Raw genomic sequence first — 19,913 nt, 5'->3', positions numbered from 1 at the left:
CTTGGCTCCTTCGTGAGCAGGGGTCTTCTCGGGGTCAGCTGGAGGCTATGGTTCACTGAACGGGTAGGGTGCCATTTCCTTTTATTTGCATGTCCCTTAGAAGTTCTCCTTAACTCGATTGGCGTTGTTGCTTGATCTAACCACTCTTGTTCATGCTCTTGTAGGTGTGACCATTCGAGGGTTCCGGTGTTTGAGCTCTCGGTTGTTCGGGCAAACACGGGTAGTTTCTATGTTGTTTGGTAGCTTGTTTATAGGGGTGTTTCGACTTTATTTGCTGAACTTGGTTTGCTGGCCTTAGGTTGCTCTCTATTTGTACTTAACTCTTCTTTAGTCGCTGGGCACGACGTGGGTTGTGACTCTGAGTCATACGGGAAGTTGGTTTCTTGTTTGTTGTAGGAGTTGACGTCTCACAACTGTGGACTTAGTCCAGACTTCTATTTCGAACACTATGTAAACATATATGGAAATTTTGGCCGACTATGTTATGTATTCATATGAATTTAATGATAAATAGTTAAGACTTGCGTTGTATTTTCCACATACCTGTTACGAGGTCTTTCTTTTATTGTCTGGTTATATGGACTCGTGCTGTTACTTGTCGTCCAACTAGTTTATCTTTCCCTCTGGGTCTAGAGCCTGTAGCAACACATTCAACAGTATTTGTATAATAATCTACTAGTGAAATTACACAATCTTTGAGGACACGATAGGAATATATGTGCACAGAATGTTTATATTAATCTCTCTGTTCTTTTTCATACAAAGTCGAACCCCTGTAATGGTTTGTTTCACACCCTTTGTAACACTGTTTTCAAACAGTTTTGTAACTGATGTTAGTTGTGTTGTTGGTTATATCAGTTATTTCATATACGGGACTTCTCCATAGCTAGTTAGCACATTTTGTTTTACATGCATTTACAACAGTAATACAACTGTTTGGGAAACAAACGATTCTAACTAATCACTACTGCTCCTAATTAAAAGTCATTACATTATTCTTAGGCAATTTAAAAAGAAAAGTAAAATAAAAATAAAGACAGATATATTGTCCATCCAACGAACTGTGTTCTTCGTCCTTTTTCAGAAACCATTGCCCTGTTAGCCAGATGCTCCTGCATCAGGCTCCCGAGGTAAAAGAAATTCATGGCTCCGTTCCATGAGTTCCTCCACCGAATAGCCAGCCTTCTGTATCTGCGTTGCGTCGAGCCATGAGCTGTCCTCCATTGGACGGTCTCTCCACTTGACGAGGTAACGTAGATATTCTTTCCTACGTGTCTTTTTGGCTACCTAGGTACTGAGGATCCCTTCAATCTCATGGGACTGGGCCGAAGGCAATTGTTTCTTCCAAGAACTATCTCCAAGTTGGGTGTCCCGTTCTGGCCATACCACACTATCATCCTCTGCCTGGGCATTATAGGGGAACAAATCTGCCACATTGAAAATAGGTGATATGCCTATGTCAGGTGGCAACTGAATCTCATAAGCGTTGGCTGAAAATTTACGTAAGATCTTGCATGGACCAATTTTCTTATATTTTAGCTTATTATACGTGCCCTTAGGAAACTGTTCCCGATGCAGGTGCGCAAGGACCTCATCTCCAACATTAAAATGCACCTCTCGTCACTTTGAATCCGCTTGTTGCTTGTATTTTTGTACGCTGTCTTGCAACCTTACTTTAACTTTTTCATGAAGTTTGCTCATTGCTTCAGCAAAGTCTTCCCCATCCGCGCTTCTCCGTTCCAACCTTCCCAAATCTCGCAGTTCATGTATTCCCCGAGGATGCATGCCATATAAAATCTGAAATATGTTGTGTTCGGTGCTACGATTGGGCGAATAGTTACAAGCGAATTCTGCCTGGGCGAGAGCTCGATCCCATAATCGTGAATTTTCTCCAGTCAAACTTCGTAATAAATTCCCCAAGCTCCTGTTCACCACTTCCATTTGTCCATCATTCTGCGGATGATACGCAGAGCTGAAATTCAGTTGTGTGCCCAACTTTTTCCACAGGGTGCGCCAAAAATGTCCTGTGAATTTTACATCCCTGTCTGAAATGATAGATCTCGGTAGGCCATGTAGTCTAACAACTTCCGTGAAAAATAGGTGTGCCACATACGTGGCATCACTAGTTTTCCGGCAAGGAATAAAATGAGCCATTTTCGAAAATCTGTCTACCACCACCATTACTGAATCATATCCCCACTGCGTTCTAGGCAGTCCTAGGACAAATTCAATGCTGACTGAGTCCCATGGCCTGCTTGGAACAGGTAGTGGTGTGTAAAGTCCAGTATTTTGACTATGCCCTTTCCACAGTTGGCAGACTTTACACATGTTTACATATCTCTATACATCCCTGCTCATTTTAGGCCAATAATAAAAATGTCCGAATTGCTCCAAAGTTTTGTTGATGCCAAAATGTCTCGCTAATCCACCACTATGATTCTCCCGTACAATATTCTCCCTCATTGAACAGTCCGGGATACAGAACTGCCCACCTCTGAACAATAATCCTTCCTATAAATTATAGTCCAACCATGGGCTTGCATTCCTTAATACGAGATTTTGGAAGGCTTCAAAAGCTTCCTTGAAATCTGTGTCGGTTTGGTACAAATCCTTCAAACGTTAGAATCCCAGCACCTGTATGCTACTCTCCTGTAAGAGCAAGGCTCTTCTACTCAAGGCATCCGCCACTTTGTTGGCTTGCCCATTTATGTGTTTTAACACGAAAGTAAAACTCTGCAAGTATTCTACCCATTTGGCATGCTTATGGTTTAACTTGTGTTGTTGCATTACATATGGTAATGTCGAATTATCAAAAAATAAGACGAACTCATTGCCCAGTAGGTAGTGCCTCCAATGTTTTAAAGCTTGGACCACTGCATAAAATTCCTTGTCATACGAGGAATATTTCTACCGGCTCTCGTTTAGTTTTTCACTAAAAAATGCCACTGGTCTATCTTCCTGACTTAGCATAGCGCCAATAGTTGTTCCACTTGCGTCACACCGAACTTGAAAAAGTTTACTGAAATCGGGCAGCCTCAAGATTGGCCTCTCCGTGATCTTTCGCTTCAAAAGCTGAAAAATTTCTTCTGCCATTGATGAGCCCCAAAAATGGATAATTATTTGGGCTCATTCAACCTCCTAATTTGACTTAATCCACCATTCTCATTAGTTTATTGCATGTTTTTGATTATATTTATGCTAATAGAGTGAATTTGGTTAGTCATTATGCCAACAAGTCTAATGGGTGCTTTGTGTAGCCTTTTTGGTCAACTTGGAGACAAAATTGAAGGTCTTAATGAGCACTTGGCAGCCAAATTCGTGGGAGAACAAGGGAGAGGATTTGCAGGAAGGTGTCCCCTTCATTTATGGGCCCTTACCTCGAATTCTCCACCATCAGCTCGGAGTTAAAATGCCACCAAATCAATGAGCACAAGGGCAGCCAAGCAAGTCAAGTAGGACTGCTGTTAACTACAAGTTTTGGGCAGCCGAGTCCCTAAATTTTAGGAGGACTGTTGGGGTCCTCAATTTGTATAAATAAGAAGGCTTAGGGCCTCATTTGGGTTAGCTAGTGGTTAGTCATTTTGTAGCTGGTAGTTAGTCATTTCATAGTCTTGTTGTAGTCATTTTGTAGTTCGATTTCTAGGCAATAGATTAGTTTTGTTGTCACCTCATTTTTAAGTTCTCCTTGTGGACAGTTTTGATGTAACTCTTCATTTCTTGATCAATAAAGATGAATCCAGATTTTCACCAGCTCTAAATCTCTCTTAGGAGGCTGTAGCTCTTGGGGTTGGGCCCATCTCAAGCGCCCAATACCTCCTTTGATTATCTTTATGTGTTTTTGCTACATTCTTAGAATAAAATCTGCTATTTAGATCTAACTCTTGTTTTGTTATTTAGTTTGTTTTTTTATGTGTAAAATAGCTTTTCATGCTCAGATTTAGCTGATAGGTTGTTAACAGAAAAAGCTTCAAGAAAAGGGCCAACAAACATCTGTGGTTTCACCTCTCCCTTAGTGGGATCAAGAGCTGTGACTAGGATGACTTTCTGCCCACAAAAGCACTGACTTTGCTTTGCCATGCAATCATTAGTGTTTGGTTTTCATTTGCAGAAGTTGGTTACATGTTCAGATCTTTGAATGCTTCATTGCACAGTTAATATACATGGTTTCCTTGCAAATAAATATGATGTCCATTCTTGTTACTGTTACCTAGATCATATTAGGGTAGCATAACTAGATCTTTGTTTTCTTGCATGTCTTTGTTGGTTCAGTTGGAAACATAACTTGCAGAGCACCTGTTATCCTTCTCTATCTACCCATAATCCATCAGATAATCTGCTCCACCCCTTAGTCCATGATTTGTACCCTTCATTTGCCATACTTTCCCCACCTTGCCCTAATTCCTACATTCTTGTGCATCATCGCGTCCTCCATCCTTGAACAAATCCAATCGCTCATTAGCCTCATCCACCAAGTCCTAGACCTCTTCACACCCCTATTTCACCTCCATACTCATTCCTCCATCTTTTTCCCTCCATCCATGCTCCAAAATCCCATTTCGAAACATCTTGTAGAAGAATTACAGAACATCCTGTAGAAATCCTGAACATCCTGTAGAATCCCTGCAGACTTCCTGTAGAAGCTCATAAACACGGTTTCTTGGCAGCCAAACTTTGTGAGACTCTCTGGAAGGGTGTTAGGGACCCCTTATACCCTCTCTGAACCTTCCCAACCTTTCCCAAGCATTTCTCCTCCCTGATCCACCTCTGCACAGTCAAAAATAGTTAGAAGCACATGCATGATAATTCCAACAACTTAAACAAAAATACAAAAATATGTTTTCTTTAGATAGAGGTAGTCTAGACACATGTATTTTACCTTCATAAAAGTAATGGCATCTCTTTCAGTAGTTTTCATGCTCTCCTTTGCGTTAGTAGGACTAGCTGGTAGAATTAGGATTTGTTAGGGTTTGCGTTTCTTTTTGGCTTTCAATTTCTTTCCGCAAGTAGATTAGCTTCCTTTGAGTTAGCTTTCATCCATCAATTAAAAAGCTTCTTCTAAGAGCTCATAGAAGTTGGCTTCAGCTCCTAGTGGACTTGTGCCAGTTGACAAAGTGACAGTTGCGGCAAGAGCTAGTACTTGTGCATACAACACCGTCGCTTCCAAGTTTGTTACGAACTACCGGGTTGATAAAATTAAATAAGAGAGTTCCAGGAGCTGTAGCATTATTGCTACAATACTGGAGCCCACCATCTTTTTGGCGTCGTTGCCGAGGAAGCGTCATAGTAATGGTGATTGCTTCTTTTCTTCTATTTTCCACTACAATCTTCTGCTAAGTAGTTTATTTCATTTCCATTATGCAATTTCGTTTATGCAAAAGTAGATTAGCATTTCCCGCTTTCATAGATTAGCATTTCTCGCTTTCATAGATTAGCATTTCGATTCTGCAATTTCATTTCTGCAAGCGTAGATTAGCATTTCAATTCTGCAAGCGTAACCTAGCATTTCATTCATGCAATTTCATTTGAGCAAAATAGATTAGTCCTTTCCTGCTTTCATTTCAATTCCGCATTTTCATTTCAGCAAGATAGTTAGTTGCAGTTCAATCTATTTTAGTTTTGCAGGTACAAGAAGAAAAATACAAAAATCAACCAAAAAGATTTCTTTTCATGCCTTGTAGGAGTAGAGATAAGTTAGAAAAATGATTGCACAACACCCCCACTGCTTCACACAGCCAACCTTCTTTCTTCTTCGATGGTTGTGAGAGAAGAACCCCTAAGTGGCCAAAAAGACATATTTAAAGAACCTCTAGGGGAGAAGAAGAAGAAAACATTCCTCTGGAGCAAATGGCTGCAAATAGAAATGTTGGGAGCAGTACCTTATCCAAAAATGAATTTGCAAATCAGATTGAAGATTTCAAGAGTGATATGAGGCAGTTTCTTGCCATGCAACTGGATACCTTGCGGATCCAAAAGAAGCAAGAAGAAGCCAAGAGGGCTTTGGCCATTTTTTGTCCTAGGTGCACTAGAAAGCATCCTAGGAACGAATGTCCAATGCACTCTCTAGAAGTGTGTTTCATCTGTGAAGAATACCATCCTACGAATCAGTGCCCTTCCTTGCCTGGACTCAAAGCTGCATACCAGAGAGCCAAAGGAGCCACTGAATCACGCTGTTATATGAACCAAAGGAGGCCACATGGACCCGTACCCTACCAGCAGGGAATGCAAGGTACATCCCAGACCTATTATGACCCCTATCAAACCACTTCCATACCCTCTTGGGGTCCCCCTGCTCACCCTTCATGGTTCACACCTCCTCCTTGTTCCTTCACAGATCCATATTACGCCCAACCAGCTGCTCATTCATTTCACTCTTATGCTCAGCCACAGCCTCAGTTGAATGCACCTCATCAGGAGTGGACGCCCCAATACAACACTCCTCCTGCTTCTTTTCCTCCACCACCTGCTCATCCACAACCATCGCCTCCTCCTCCATCAAGGAAACCCCAAATGCCTGCCCAACCATAATGTCATCCACCTCCATCTCAATTACACACCTCCACTCAACTACCCGTACCACCATTTCCAAAACCATACAATGGAGAAGCTCAACCCAATTGCAAAGCTGAGGCACAACATATCCAAATGACTCCTCTTGAGCTCAATGATCTTCACCATAGCTCAGGAAAAGCATTGCAAAAAAGAGATCATGTTGAAAGCATTGAAGGATCACATCCAGCAAAAGAAGATTCAAAAGAGGAGATCAAAGAACCATGGGCTGCACTTGATGAAGAGAAGAGATCAGAATCAGAGATCGAGAAAGCTTCCTCATGGTTACCATCAAATATTCCATGTATTCAAGAAAAAGATCAGCAAAAAGAGGAAGATGAGAAAGTCATGTTAGAAGGTGACACATGAAACATGATCCAGATCAGCAAAAGAACCAAGGATATCAGAGCTATATTGAGATATGGTTTCAGATGGTCACTAAGTTGCAGCGGTACTCTCTTCCTCAGCTATGTTTGATCCCTTCAAAGTCAGATCATTTGGTCTCTAAAATCCGGATATCTATCCAAGCATGCATTTCGAGCCTCCACATCATTTTGTCTCTAATCTCGATGTGCACATGGCTCCATTGGAAGTATTCTTATACTTGAGAACGATTTTGTTTTTCAAGTAGGGTAGGGTAGAAAAAAAAAAAAAAAAAAAAAAAAAAAAAAAAAAAATGAAAATAGAGGAAAATAGAAATCTAAGGTGAAAACCTACTTGGAGGCGCCTTAGATTGGCTCATTGATTGAAAACCTCCATGAGGTGGTCAATGGATTGGGAAAAAAGAGAAAAGAGAATAAGATCTGTGGGTGAAAACCTCCCTTGGAGGCGCTCAGGGCAGGAAATTAGGGTGAAAACCTCCATGAGGCGCCCTAGTTGTTTTTCATAAAAAAAAAAGAAAAAATAAAAAAAAGAAATCTAATTTCCATTGAATAATTTCAGGTTGCAGCAATGACATTGCAGGTCAGGAGGATCACTCAAAACAAGGTCAAAGGAGTTTTTGTGCCTTCTAGAGGAGGTTCTATATTTCTACAGGAAACATCCTGTAGAACCTTCAAGCGAGCCAGATTCGATTTTGGAAGGGGATCTAAAGCTTGGAATCCATTGGTTATGCCTGCAAGCATCCATGTTCCCATTCCTCACCCTTTTCCATCATCTTTTCCACCTCCTTGTGCTTCTTCATTGTGCTTCTACAGGAAGTTCCTGTAGAAATTGTAGGAAGCTAGAAATGGATTTCAAAAAGGCGGTTTGGCGAACATGGTAGCTTCCTCAAGGGTTCAGAAGTCCTCCTGCAATCTTCAAACTCCTCCTCCATCATTTCCATACCTGCATCACAACCCAAGCTCAGTTTTTCTTTCCATGCAAAAACTTGCAAAATGCTTTGAAGAGAAAATGCATAGAACAAAATTTGTTTTTGCCATAACTTGAAAACCATGCATCCATTTGAAAAACCATTTTACAGAGAGTTGTATATGGATGATGGCAACGTGCTCGAGCAGTTTCAGCCAATTCCGGTGCACGGTTTCCACGAAATCAACCTCCATCACCATCAGCCATTTTTGCATTTTATCCATATCCGTGCATCCATTTTGAAACCTGTTTCATGGGGATATGCATATGAGTGATGGTAACCTACCCAAGCAGTTTCAGCCAATTCTGATGCACTGTTTCCGATAAATTGATCTCTGAAATCTTCAGCCATTTTCTAATTTTCTCGAAATCTGTGCATCCATTGATCACGATTTTGCTATGGGAGATGCATAATGATGATAGGAACGTGCTCAGCAAGTTTCAGATCAATCCGGTTTACCGTTTGGGAGCAATGGCGAAAATAAGTTCTGGCCCGGTGAAAATTCAGCAGCAGCAGCTTGAACGTGCAGATTTGAACGTGGAAACAAATGCCTGGAGCTTAGATCTGGCCAGAGGACACCTGCACAAGGAAAACAACCAAAAATTAGTAGCCAAGCCACATGCAATCAGAAAAACCAATGCATGCAGCAAATGACAGGCCATAGCAGCCATTTGACTTCAGGTACGTGACTAAAACTTGTTCCTTTGTTGCATGAATCTAATTGAAGAAATGCTTAAACAAATGGAATGGTGGAATTAAGGCACGAATATGGCAACATTGAGCCGATAGTTCCTTTTCCAATTCTCTAGCAATCAGCCAGGAATCGTGCAGCGTACGTGTTAGTCAACTTACGTGAAGATTAAAAATAAAAATAAAAACAGACAATGGTAGAGGCTTTAACTCCAGTGCAACTGATTAACAAGAAGAGGACATGCAGCTCATCACAGCACTACGTCTGCATGTGTCCACATACACTTGGCCACTTCACTCTCTCACGCAAATCACGCAGCAATTAAAGGCGGCTCAGCTAAAACTTGTGAATTGTTGTTCATCTGCACTTTCCACATCCTCAACTGAAGTGTGCACAATCAGTTAGTTGGTTCTCTATCATCAACTCATTGATGGTTGTTTTATTTCTCTCCGAAATGGTTGCAATGATCATGATGTGAACATTGAACCGTGGAAGTTTAATGACAGCTATGCTGCTATTATGGGTGTTTATGGGTTTCTTTGCAGGGTATGCATTGTCACGTCTATATCAGACGTTCAAGGGCACAGAGCAAAGGAGACAACATTCTTGTTTCCAGGCATTTCCTTTTGCCTTTCCTTTATTCTCAATGCACTGCTATGTGGAAAAAAATCAGCTGGTGTAATTCCTTTCGAGACTATGTTTGCCTCGGTCCTTTTATGGTTTGGAATTTCTGTGCCATTGGTCTTTGTGGGCAGTTACTTTGGTTACAAGGAACCTACAATTGAAGATCCAGCGAAGACCAATCAAATCCCCAGGTAGATTCCAGAGCAAGCTTGGTACATGCAGCCCATTTTCTCAATACCAATTGGAGGCATTTTGCCTTTTGGAGCTATATCCATTGGACTGTTCTTCAGATTAACTTCAATATGGCTACATCAGTTCTACTGTATATTTGGGTTCCTGTTCATTGTCTTTGTGATCCTCATTGTTACATGTGCAGAGATCACCATTGTCTTGTGCCACTTTGAATTGTGCAGTGAAGATTACAACTGGTGGTGGAAATCTTATTTGACTGTTTCTATGCATGCCTTTGGTTTGTGTGGACAATATACTTATCAGTGAAGATTGACTGAGGCTCTGCACTCTGTCTGTGGGAGCTTAATTCCCTTTTGACAGTCGAGTTTGGGCAGCAAAAGCATTATAACCAGGGAATTGGTATAGCAATATATATGTCTTTGATAGAAATCTGTCCTTTTTTTATGTGCCCGCCTAATACATTTTATCCTCTGCATCGGTGATAAAAGCACCATTCTGATTTAAACTATGGATGTATCCCTACCATTCTGTTCCCCAACTACTTGTTAGCCCCAAATCCTTTGCAGTTTGCCATACTCATGTACCCAGATTGATGTTTAGACTGACACACCTGACAAATCCTATCCTGAGGATCAAAAGAGGAAGACATAAAACAACAGTCCCTTTCGGCTCGAAGCATTGAAACAGGGCACTCTCACCAAACCAGACCAACCACCTTACATCCTTTTTGGAGCAAGTTGAGTGTGGCACAAAATTGAAGAAAGGAAACACGCGGAGGCAAGAGAGAAAGGCAGTGGTAAGAAGACCCAGGATAGGCCATCACAGGAAAAGCCACAAGAACAACAAAAGGAAAAGCAAGAAAAAGGGCCAAATTGTTGAGGCCAAAACTGTGGGAGGAATGAAGGCACAAACACCAAGGGAGAAATGGTTTCAAACACGGGCAGAGAGGACTAAAAATGTCAAAACAAGTAGGGACACACCCAAGGCAACCACAACACAGGTCAAGGAGAAGGCATCTTCAGTCAAGCAGGCAAAAACATTGAAGACTGTTTCTACAGGAAGCCAGAACTCAGCTACAGGACTTTCTACAGGAAGTTTGGAAAAAGGGCAGCAAAAGGAGAAATCGGCCGAGATTTTAGCTAAGGAGGCAGCACCTGTGTTGGCCACCCTAAGCACATCCATCCCCTCCATGAATACTCATTCTTTTTAGGGTTCGGACACAATTTAATCATGGTTCAACTTTCTACAGGAAGTTCTGTATTTTTACCAGAAACATCCTGTAGAAGCCTTTGGGTAGGCTAGAATCAATTATGGAGAGGGATTTGAAGCTTGAAGACTGTTGAGGAGACATGCAACCACTCTTTTCTTCCATCCTCCACTGGTTTCATCTCCTTTCGCCACCATTGCTGCCATCAGATTGAATATACTTGCACACTCATACCAAGGCTGAGAATTCACTAGGAAAAGGAATAGGCAGTGGGAAGAAGCAAAGAAGCATGGTTTCATGACAAAAAAGAGGACATCACTTCAAGAGCTTGGCATGACAATGAGGCCACCAGGGCCATCAAAGATGAGGAGAGAGATTGGTTGCTCAGAGGATGAGCAACACTTTCAGTAGGGGGGTGATGATGAGCCCCAAAAATGGATAATTATTTGGGCTCATTCAACCTCCTAATTTGACTTAATCCACCATTCTCATTAGTTTATTGCATGTTTTTTTATTATATTTATGCTAATAGAGTGAATTTGGTTAGTCATTATGCCAACAAGTCTAATGGGTGCTTTGTGTAGCCTTTTTGGTCAACTTGGAGACAAAATTGAAGGTCTTAATGAGCACTTGTGATCCAGGTGGATATTGGTGGCCACCTGCCAGGTCCACCTGGACCCCCACCATTGTCTTTCTCAGCATTTTCAGTTTCCTTAATTGTAGCACAGTTTACTATTTTTAGCAGTTTTTCGGGTCCTGAACTTCCGGAGCCGTTTTGAGGCCCTAAACGACGTTTTTTTGGAATTCTGGGGCGACCGAGCCCTATGTTGCCTCCCAAAGTGGTAGTACTCGGATAGATCTTTCTAACGAGCTATCGTACGCGTCAAACGGAGATCGCATGCCAAAGTTACGACCCCGGGAAATTGATGTACCAATTTACCCAAACGGGGCCCACAATTTGGCGTTTCATCTTCTAGGGTTAGGTTTCGGTATGTGAAGGGTTTTCCATTGTTTCTCAACAATAAATAGGCCTTCGAGCCTCATTGTAATACAGTTCAGAGGCATGTAGCCATCACATCTCTTCTCAGAGATAAGCTACCATCGCCCTAGCTAGTTTATTGCCATTTCTGTTTGTAAGCATATGTCAGTATTTTCCATTAATGAAATGAAGTATTATTTCCGCTGCATCTTTGTGTATATGGTTATCTCTGTAATTTGTTGCGTTCCTGCTTAAATCTGGATCAGTGGTATCAGAGCGGTCTGCTTTTTCTCTGTTTTTCTTTGCATGTCCCCAACAAGGTCGGGATATAAGGAGTTAGGGCTTGAACTGGTTGAACCTTTGCAAGACCAGCCTCGCAAATCCCGACGGCCTCCCATGGCGGACGAGAAGAAAGACGAGGGGGCAGGAGATCCCATCAAAATCTTGCTCGAAGAAGCGCTCGAGCGACAATGGAACGCGATGATGGACAGCTTTGCGCAGATCCTTCAGCGGCTACCCAGAAGCGGCGCATCGGCTTCCAGCAGCTCCTCTGGAAACGCCACACCCTTTAAGGTACAAGTTAATTTTGAAATCCCCATATTCGAGGGTCAGATAGACGCCGATGCCGTAGATAAATGGTTAAATCTGCTAGAGGGTTATTTTTCTGTTCATGAATTTTCGAGTCGGGAAAAGATTGTTTTTGCTCTTCTCAAAGCAGCCCCCCACGTCAAGGACTGGTGGGAAACCTACTGCGAGCAGAAGGATGAAAGTACTGGCTCACTATTTTCAGCCGCACCCACCTGGGATTCGTTCCGGGATGCCATCAAGGAGCAGTACTACCCTGTCGGAAGCTATGAGGATGAATACATAAAGTGGACCACGCTGCGGCAGGGAAGGGACCAAGATGTGCCGGAGTTCACCAATCTTTTCCATACCCTTCGCACAAAGTTGGGTATCAAGGATTCGGAGCAACATTTGATACTCAAATACCGTGGCTGCCTGCACAAGTACATCCAGGAAGAAATACAGTTCCTAAACATCCCCTCGCTCGGCGCAGCATACCGGTATGCCGTCAAAGTCGAGCAGAAGTTTAAACAAAAGAAGCGAGACTTTGGATCTGCGAATCCAAAGCAGGGGAAAGGTGCCCCTAAACCACAGAACAAAGGACAAAGCCAAGGCGGGACAGCCCAAGACAACCAGCTGAAGCTGCAAGCAAAGAGCAACGCCGCGAAGCCGAGAAAGGACACTGGAAAATGGTGCGAGTTCCATAAGAGCTCCACTCACAACACAAGTGAGTGTCGGGCCAAACAGTCACTGGTGGCTGAGCTAAAGGTTTCAGAATCAGATGCATGTTCCGACTCTGAGTCAGAACCCGATAAGGGGTATGAAAAAGGGAAGCAGATCATTGATGCGGATCCCAGCGCCACTGTTGCTACCGCAAAGATCCAGAAAAATGAACCCGAAGATCCAGAGGAGGAGGAGCGTCTCTTCCACTCCCAGATGTGGGTCAAGGGCTCCCCGATACAGTTCATTGTTGATAGCGGGAGTCAAAAGAACCTCATTTCGGCAGAGGTCGTGAAGCGGTTGGGCTTACCGACCACAGCACATCCACAACCATACACCATTGGGTGGCTTTACCAAGGGCGAGATCTTCGCGTGAGCCAGCAGTGTCGCCTTCCATACAACATCAAGCCCTTCACGGATGAGGTATTGTGTGACATTGCTCCCCTTGAAGTTTGTGATGTATTACTAGGACAACCATACTTGTGGAAGCGACATGCTGTGTATGAATCAAGGCCCCGTGCTGTTATTATTACATTGGGAAATAAGTTGTTCAGGATACCAGAGGTACCACCACCTGCCGCCATCTCTTTGATTACTGCAAAACAATGCAGTAAGATCATTTCCAAAACCAGGAAATTTGTTTTCCTGATGATACGCCCTCAAGGGAAGAAGAAGACAGTGGCCGCGGCCTCCAAACGAGGTCCCTCTGCACGGCAGCTACAAATGGACAAGATTGTGGAGGAGTACAAAGACATCTTCACCTCCCCGGCAGGGGTTCCTCTGCACTGTCAAGTCAAGCACTCCATTGATCTGACCCCAGGTGCGCCGCTACCCAATGGACCAATTTATCGGCGCTCCGTTCTGGAGAACAATGAAATCAAGAGGCAGATTCAGGAGCTCCTACAGAAAGGTCACATCCGTCCGAGTTCTTCGCCCTGTGGGAGCCCGATAGTGTTGGTACAGAAGAAGGATGGGACGTGGAGACTCTGTATTGACTATCGGGCGCTGAACAAGATCACTGTCCGTAATAGGTACCCGATCCCGCGGATTGATGACCTCCTAGACCAACTAAAGGGGGCGAAATATTTCAGCAAGATCGATCTGAAGTCAGGATATCACCAGGTACCAATTGAACCCTCAGATGTGTGGAAGACTGCCTTCAAATCCAAGGAGGGCCTCTTCGAATGGTTGGTCATGCCTTTCGGATTGACGAATGCTCCTGCAACCTTTATGAGGCTAATGGATGACATCTTGCGGCCATTCACCAACTCCTTTGTAGTAGTATACTTGGATGACATTCTGATCTTCATCCAGAGTTGGGAAGAGCACCTCCACCACATCCGACAGGTTCTCCAAACACTGCGGCAACACAAGCTATGTGCCAATTTGGAGAAATGCACTTTTGGCATGACCGAGGTCCAGTATCTGGGATACATCATTGATGAACAGGGGGTGCATGTCGATCCAGCCAAGGTCCAAGTCATTCGGGATTGGCCCTCTCCAACCACTCTAACAGAGCTCCGCAGCTTTCTAGGTCTTGCCAACTTCTACCGCAGGTTTGTGTTGGGATTTTCTCATATTACTTGGCCCTTGAGTCAAGTCACCAAGGGCGGGGCGAAAGCAAAATTCTTTTGGTCTGAATCTCAACAGAAGGCATTCAGGGAGTTGAAGGATCGCCTCTGCACGGCACCAGTGCTCGCGTTACCAGATTTACAACAACCATTTGAGGTCGAGACAGATGCCTCTGACTATGCTATTGGGGCAGTCCTTACTCAACATGGACATCCAGTGGCATATCACAGTGAAACACTTTCAGACACAGTCCGGAAGTACCCCACTTATGATAAAGAGATGTATTCCATTGTACAGGCCTGCCGACAATGGAAGCATTACATTTTGGGGAAGGAAACGGTCATCCACACAGACCACCGACCTCTGCAATTCATACAGACCCAAGGGAAATTGCAGAATGATCGCCATCAGAAGTGGTCTACATACCTGCAACAGTTTCACTTGAATATCAAGTATAAAAAGGGCAGCACCAATAATGTTGCAGATTGCCTCAGTCGACCACCGATCATGGCGCTAACCACCGTGCTCAACTCTTGCGGGCACGAGACTTCTGATTGGCCACTTCTCTACAAAAGCGACCCAGAATTCGGCCACACATACCAGACACTCTTGGAGGGTCGGCAGGTTGCAGATTTTCACCTCCAGGATGCCCTATTATGCCACCTCGGTCACCTTTGTGTTCCTTCAAGCGAGCGTGCCAAGATGATTTGGGAAGCACACTACAGTCGGGCTGCTGGGCATTTCGGGGTCGAGAAAACAGTGGCAGTACTGCAAAACTATTTCTATTGGCCGAATCTTCGACAGGATGTTGGGAAGTACATCCGATCATGTACTGCCTGTGCCATTGCCAAACCGACCATTAAGAAGCAAGGCCTCTATACCCCGTTGTCTACCCCTAGTCGACCTTGGGAATCCATCTCCATGGATTACATGTCAGGCCTTCCTTCCACTAAGCATGGAAATGACTGTGTTTTTGTGGTCGTCGACAGGTTCTCAAAGATGGCCATTATGATGGCCTGCAAGAAGAATATCACAGCAGAAGCCACTGCTAAACTCTTCTTTGAACGAGTGTGGGTGCACTTTGGGATCCCACAGTCTATCATCTCAGATCGGGACAGTTGGTTTCTCAGCACATTTTGGTCCAGTCTCTGGTCAATGCTGGACACCAAACTCACGAAGTCCACAGCCTTCCATCCTCAAACTGATGGCCAGACAGAGGTTGTCAACAGGATGATTGTGCACATTCTGCGCATGTATAACTCAAAGCATCCACGCACATGGGACGAGAGCCTCCCCTATGTTCAGCACAGCTACAACCGAGCTCTTCACAGCTCCACTGGCCATAGCCCTTTTCAGGTGGGTTTAGGATTCCAGCCACTATGCCCCATTGATGTGGCCATGCCACTTGCAGCTACTCACATGAATTCAGCTCATGTCCAGTCCGAAACAGATAAGGCCACCAGCTTCATTGAGCGCATCCAACATATTCGCCAGCAGGTCCATGACATTCTTGAGAAATCAAATGCCAAGTACAAGCAGCGACATGATCAACACCGGGTGCCACACAAGTTTCAGGTGGGCGACAAAGTCTGGTTGCATTTGCAAAAGGAACGCCTTACTGGAGCCTATCGGAAATTGAGACCACTTCGATATGGTCCTTACACCATTACTAAGGCTATGGGAGACAATGCATTTGAGCTCAGCATTCCCCCATTCCTTGGCCTGCACCCAGTGTTCAATGTGGACCGCCTTCGGCCATACTTTCCACCATTGCTAGACACATCCGACATTGCAGAACAGCTCAAACCCACAGAATTAAATCCAGATTGCATGGAACAAGCTGCAACTGATCGGATCATGGACACACAGATCAAGAACACTCGCCAACAGCATATCCAACTGTATCGAGTTGTCAAAGCAGGCCAACTCCTTCAGCAGGGCAAGTGGCTCACCAGGGAACAAGTTCAGCAGAGGTTTCCTCATCTCATGGAGGAGCTCAACGCAATGGGGACCATTGCTTCCTAAGGGGGGAGGAATGATCCAGGTGGATATTGGTGGCCACCTGCCAGGTCCACCTGGACCCCCACCATTGTCTTTCTCAGCATTTTCAGTTTCCTTAATTGTAGCACAGTTTACTATTTTTAGCAGTTTTTCGGGTCCTGAACTTCCGGAGCCGTTTTGAGGCCCTAAACGACGTTTTTTTGGAATTCTGGGGCGAGCGAGCCCTATGTTGCCTCCCAAAGTGGTAGTACTCGGATAGATCTTTCTAACGAGCTATCGTACGCGTCAAACGGAGATCGCATGCCAAAGTTACGACCCCGGGAAATTGATGTACCAATTTACCCAAACGGGGCCCACAATTTGGCGTTTCATCTTCTAGGGTTAGGTTTCGGTATGTGAAGGGTTTTCCATTGTTTCTCAACAATAAATAGGCCTTCGAGCCTCATTGTAATACAGTTCAGAGGCATGTAGCCATCACATCTCTTCTCAGAGATAAGCTACCATCGCCCTAGCTAGTTTATTGCCATTTCTGTTTGTAAGCATATGTCAGTATTTTCCATTAATGAAATGAAGTATTATTTCCGCTGCATCTTTGTGTATATGGTTATCTCTGTAATTTGTTGCGTTCCTGCTTAAATCTGGATCAGTGGTATCAGAGCGGTCTGCTTTTTCTCTGTTTTTCTTTGCATGTCCCCAACAAGGTCGGGATATAAGGAGTTAGGGCTTGAACTGGTTGAACCTTTGCAAGACCAGCCTCGCAAATCCCGACGGCCTCCCATGGCGGACGAGAAGAAAGACGAGGGGGCAGGAGATCCCATCAAAATCTTGCTCGAAGAAGCGCTCGAGCGACAATGGAACGCGATGATGGACAGCTTTGCGCAGATCCTTCAGCGGCTACCCAGAAGCGGCGCATCGGCTTCCAGCAGCTCCTCTGGAAACGCCACACCCTTTAAGGTACAAGTTAATTTTGAAATCCCCATATTCGAGGGTCAGATAGACGCCGATGTCGTAGATAAATGGTTAAATCTGCTAGAGGGTTATTTTTCTGTTCATGAATTTTCGAGTCGGGAAAAGATTGTTTTTGCTCTTCTCAAAGCAGCCCCCCACGTCAAGGACTGGTGGGAAACCTACTGCGAGCAGAAGGATGAAAGTACTGGCTCACTATTTTCAGCCGCACCCACCTGGGATTCGTTCCGGGATGCCATCAAGGAGCAGTACTACCCTGTCGGAAGCTATGAGGATGAATACATAAAGTGGACCACGCTGCGGCAGGGAAGGGACCAAGATGTGACGGAGTTCACCAATCTTTTCCATACCCTTCGCACAAAGTTGGGTATCAAGGATTCGGAGCAACATTTGATACTCAAATACCGTGGCTGCCTGCACAAGTACATCCAGGAAGAAATACAGTTCCTAAAGTGGTAGTACTCGGATAGATCTTTCTAACGAGCTATCGTACGCGTCAAACGGAGATCGTATGCCAAAGTTACGACCCCGGGAAATTGATGTACCAATTTACCCAAACGGGGCCCACAATTTGGCGTTTCATCTTCTAGGGTTAGGTTTCGGTATGTGAAGGGTTTTCCATTGTTTCTCAACAATAAATAGGCCTTCGAGCCTCATTGTAATACAGTTCAGAGGCATGTAGCCATCACATCTCTTCTCAGAGATAAGCTACCATCGCCCTAGCTAGTTTATTGCCATTTCTGTTTGTAAGCATATGTCAGTATTTTCCATTAATGAAATGAAGTATTATTTCCGCTGCATCTTTGTGTATATGGTTATCTCTGTAATTTGTTGCGTTCCTGCTTAAATCTGGATCAACTTGGCAGCCAAATTCGTGGGAGAACAAGGGAGAGGATTTGTATGAAGGTGTCCCCTTCATTTATGGGCCCTTACCTCAAATTCTCCACCATCAGCTCGGAGTTCAAAGGCCACCAAATCAATGAGCACAAGGGCAGCCAAGCAAGTCAAGTAGGACTGCTGTTAACTACAAGTTTTGGGCAGCCGAGTCCCTAAATTTTAGGAGGACTGTTGGGGTCCTCAATTTGTATAAATAAGAAGGCTTAGGGCCTCATTTGGGTTAGCTAGTGGTTAGTCATTTTGTAGCTGGTAGTTAGTCATTTCATAGTCTTGTTGTAGTCATTTTGTAGTTCGATTTCTAGGCAATAGATTAGTTTTGTTGTCAGCTCATTTTCAAGTTCTCCTTGTGGACAGTTTTGATGTAACTCTTCATTTCTTGATCAATAAAGATGGATCCAGCTTTTCACCAGCTCTAAATCTCTCTTAGGAGGCTGTAGCTCTTGGGGTTGGGCCCATCTCAAGCGCCCAATACCTCCTTTGATTATCTTTATGTGTTTTTGCTGCATTCTTAGAATAAAATCTGCTATTTAGATCTAACTCTTGTTTTGTTATTTAGTTTGTTTTTTTATGTGCAAAATAGCTTTTCATGCTCAGATTTAGCTGATAGGTTGTTAACAGAAAAAGCTTCAAGAAAAGGGCCAACAAACATCTGTGGTTTCACCTCTCCCTTAGTGGGATCAGGAGCTGTGACTAGGATGACTTTGCTGCCCACAAAAGTACTGACTTTGCTTTGCCATGCAATCATTAGTGTTTGGTTTTCATTTGCAGAAGTTGGTTACATGTTCAGATCTTTGAATGCTTTATTGCACAGTTAATATACATGGTTTCCTTGCAAATAAAGCTGATGTCCATTCTTGTTACTGTTAGCTAGATCATATTAGGGTAGCATAACTAGATCTTTGTTTTCTTGCATGTCTTTGTTGGTTCAGTTGGAAACATAACTTGTAGAGCACCTGTTATCCTTCTCTATCTACCCATAATCCATCAGATAATCTGCTCCACCCCTTAGTCCATGATTCGTACCCTTCATTTGCCATACTTTCCCCACCTTGCCCTAATTCCTACATTCTTGTGTATCATCGCGTCCTCCATCCTTGAACAAATCCAATCGCTCCTTAGCCTCATCCACCAAGTCCTAGACCTCTTCACACCCCTATTTCACCTCCATACTCATTCCTCCATATTTTTCCCTCCATCCATGCTCCAAAATCCCATTTCGAAACATCTTGTAGAAGAATTACAGAACATCCTGTAGAAATCCTGAACATCCTGTAGAACCCCTGCGGACTTCCTGTAGAAGCTCATAAACATGGTTTCTTGGCAGCCAAACTTTGTGAGACTCTTTGGAAGGGTGTTAGGGACCCCTTAGACCCTCTCTGAACCTTCCCAACCTTTCCCAAGCATTTCTCCTCCCTGATCCACCTCTGCACAGTCAAAAATAGTTAGAAGCACATGCATGATAATTCCAACAACTTAAACAAAAATACAAAAATATGTTTTCTTCAGATAGAGGTAGTCTAGACACATGTATTTTACCTTCATAAAAGTAATGGCATCTCTTTCAGTAGTTCGCATGCTCTCCTTTGCGTCAGTAGGACTAGCT

The sequence above is a fragment of the Pinus tabuliformis genome, chromosome 6, assembly GCF_031772625.1.
Source record: "Pinus tabuliformis cultivar Carrire ecotype Pingquan chromosome 6, CPIR1, whole genome shotgun sequence".
In the NCBI taxonomy this organism is placed as follows: Eukaryota; Viridiplantae; Streptophyta; class Pinopsida; order Pinales; family Pinaceae; genus Pinus; species Pinus tabuliformis.
The sequence above is the reverse complement of the archived record's forward strand: the minus strand, read 5'-3'. Positions refer to the sequence as shown.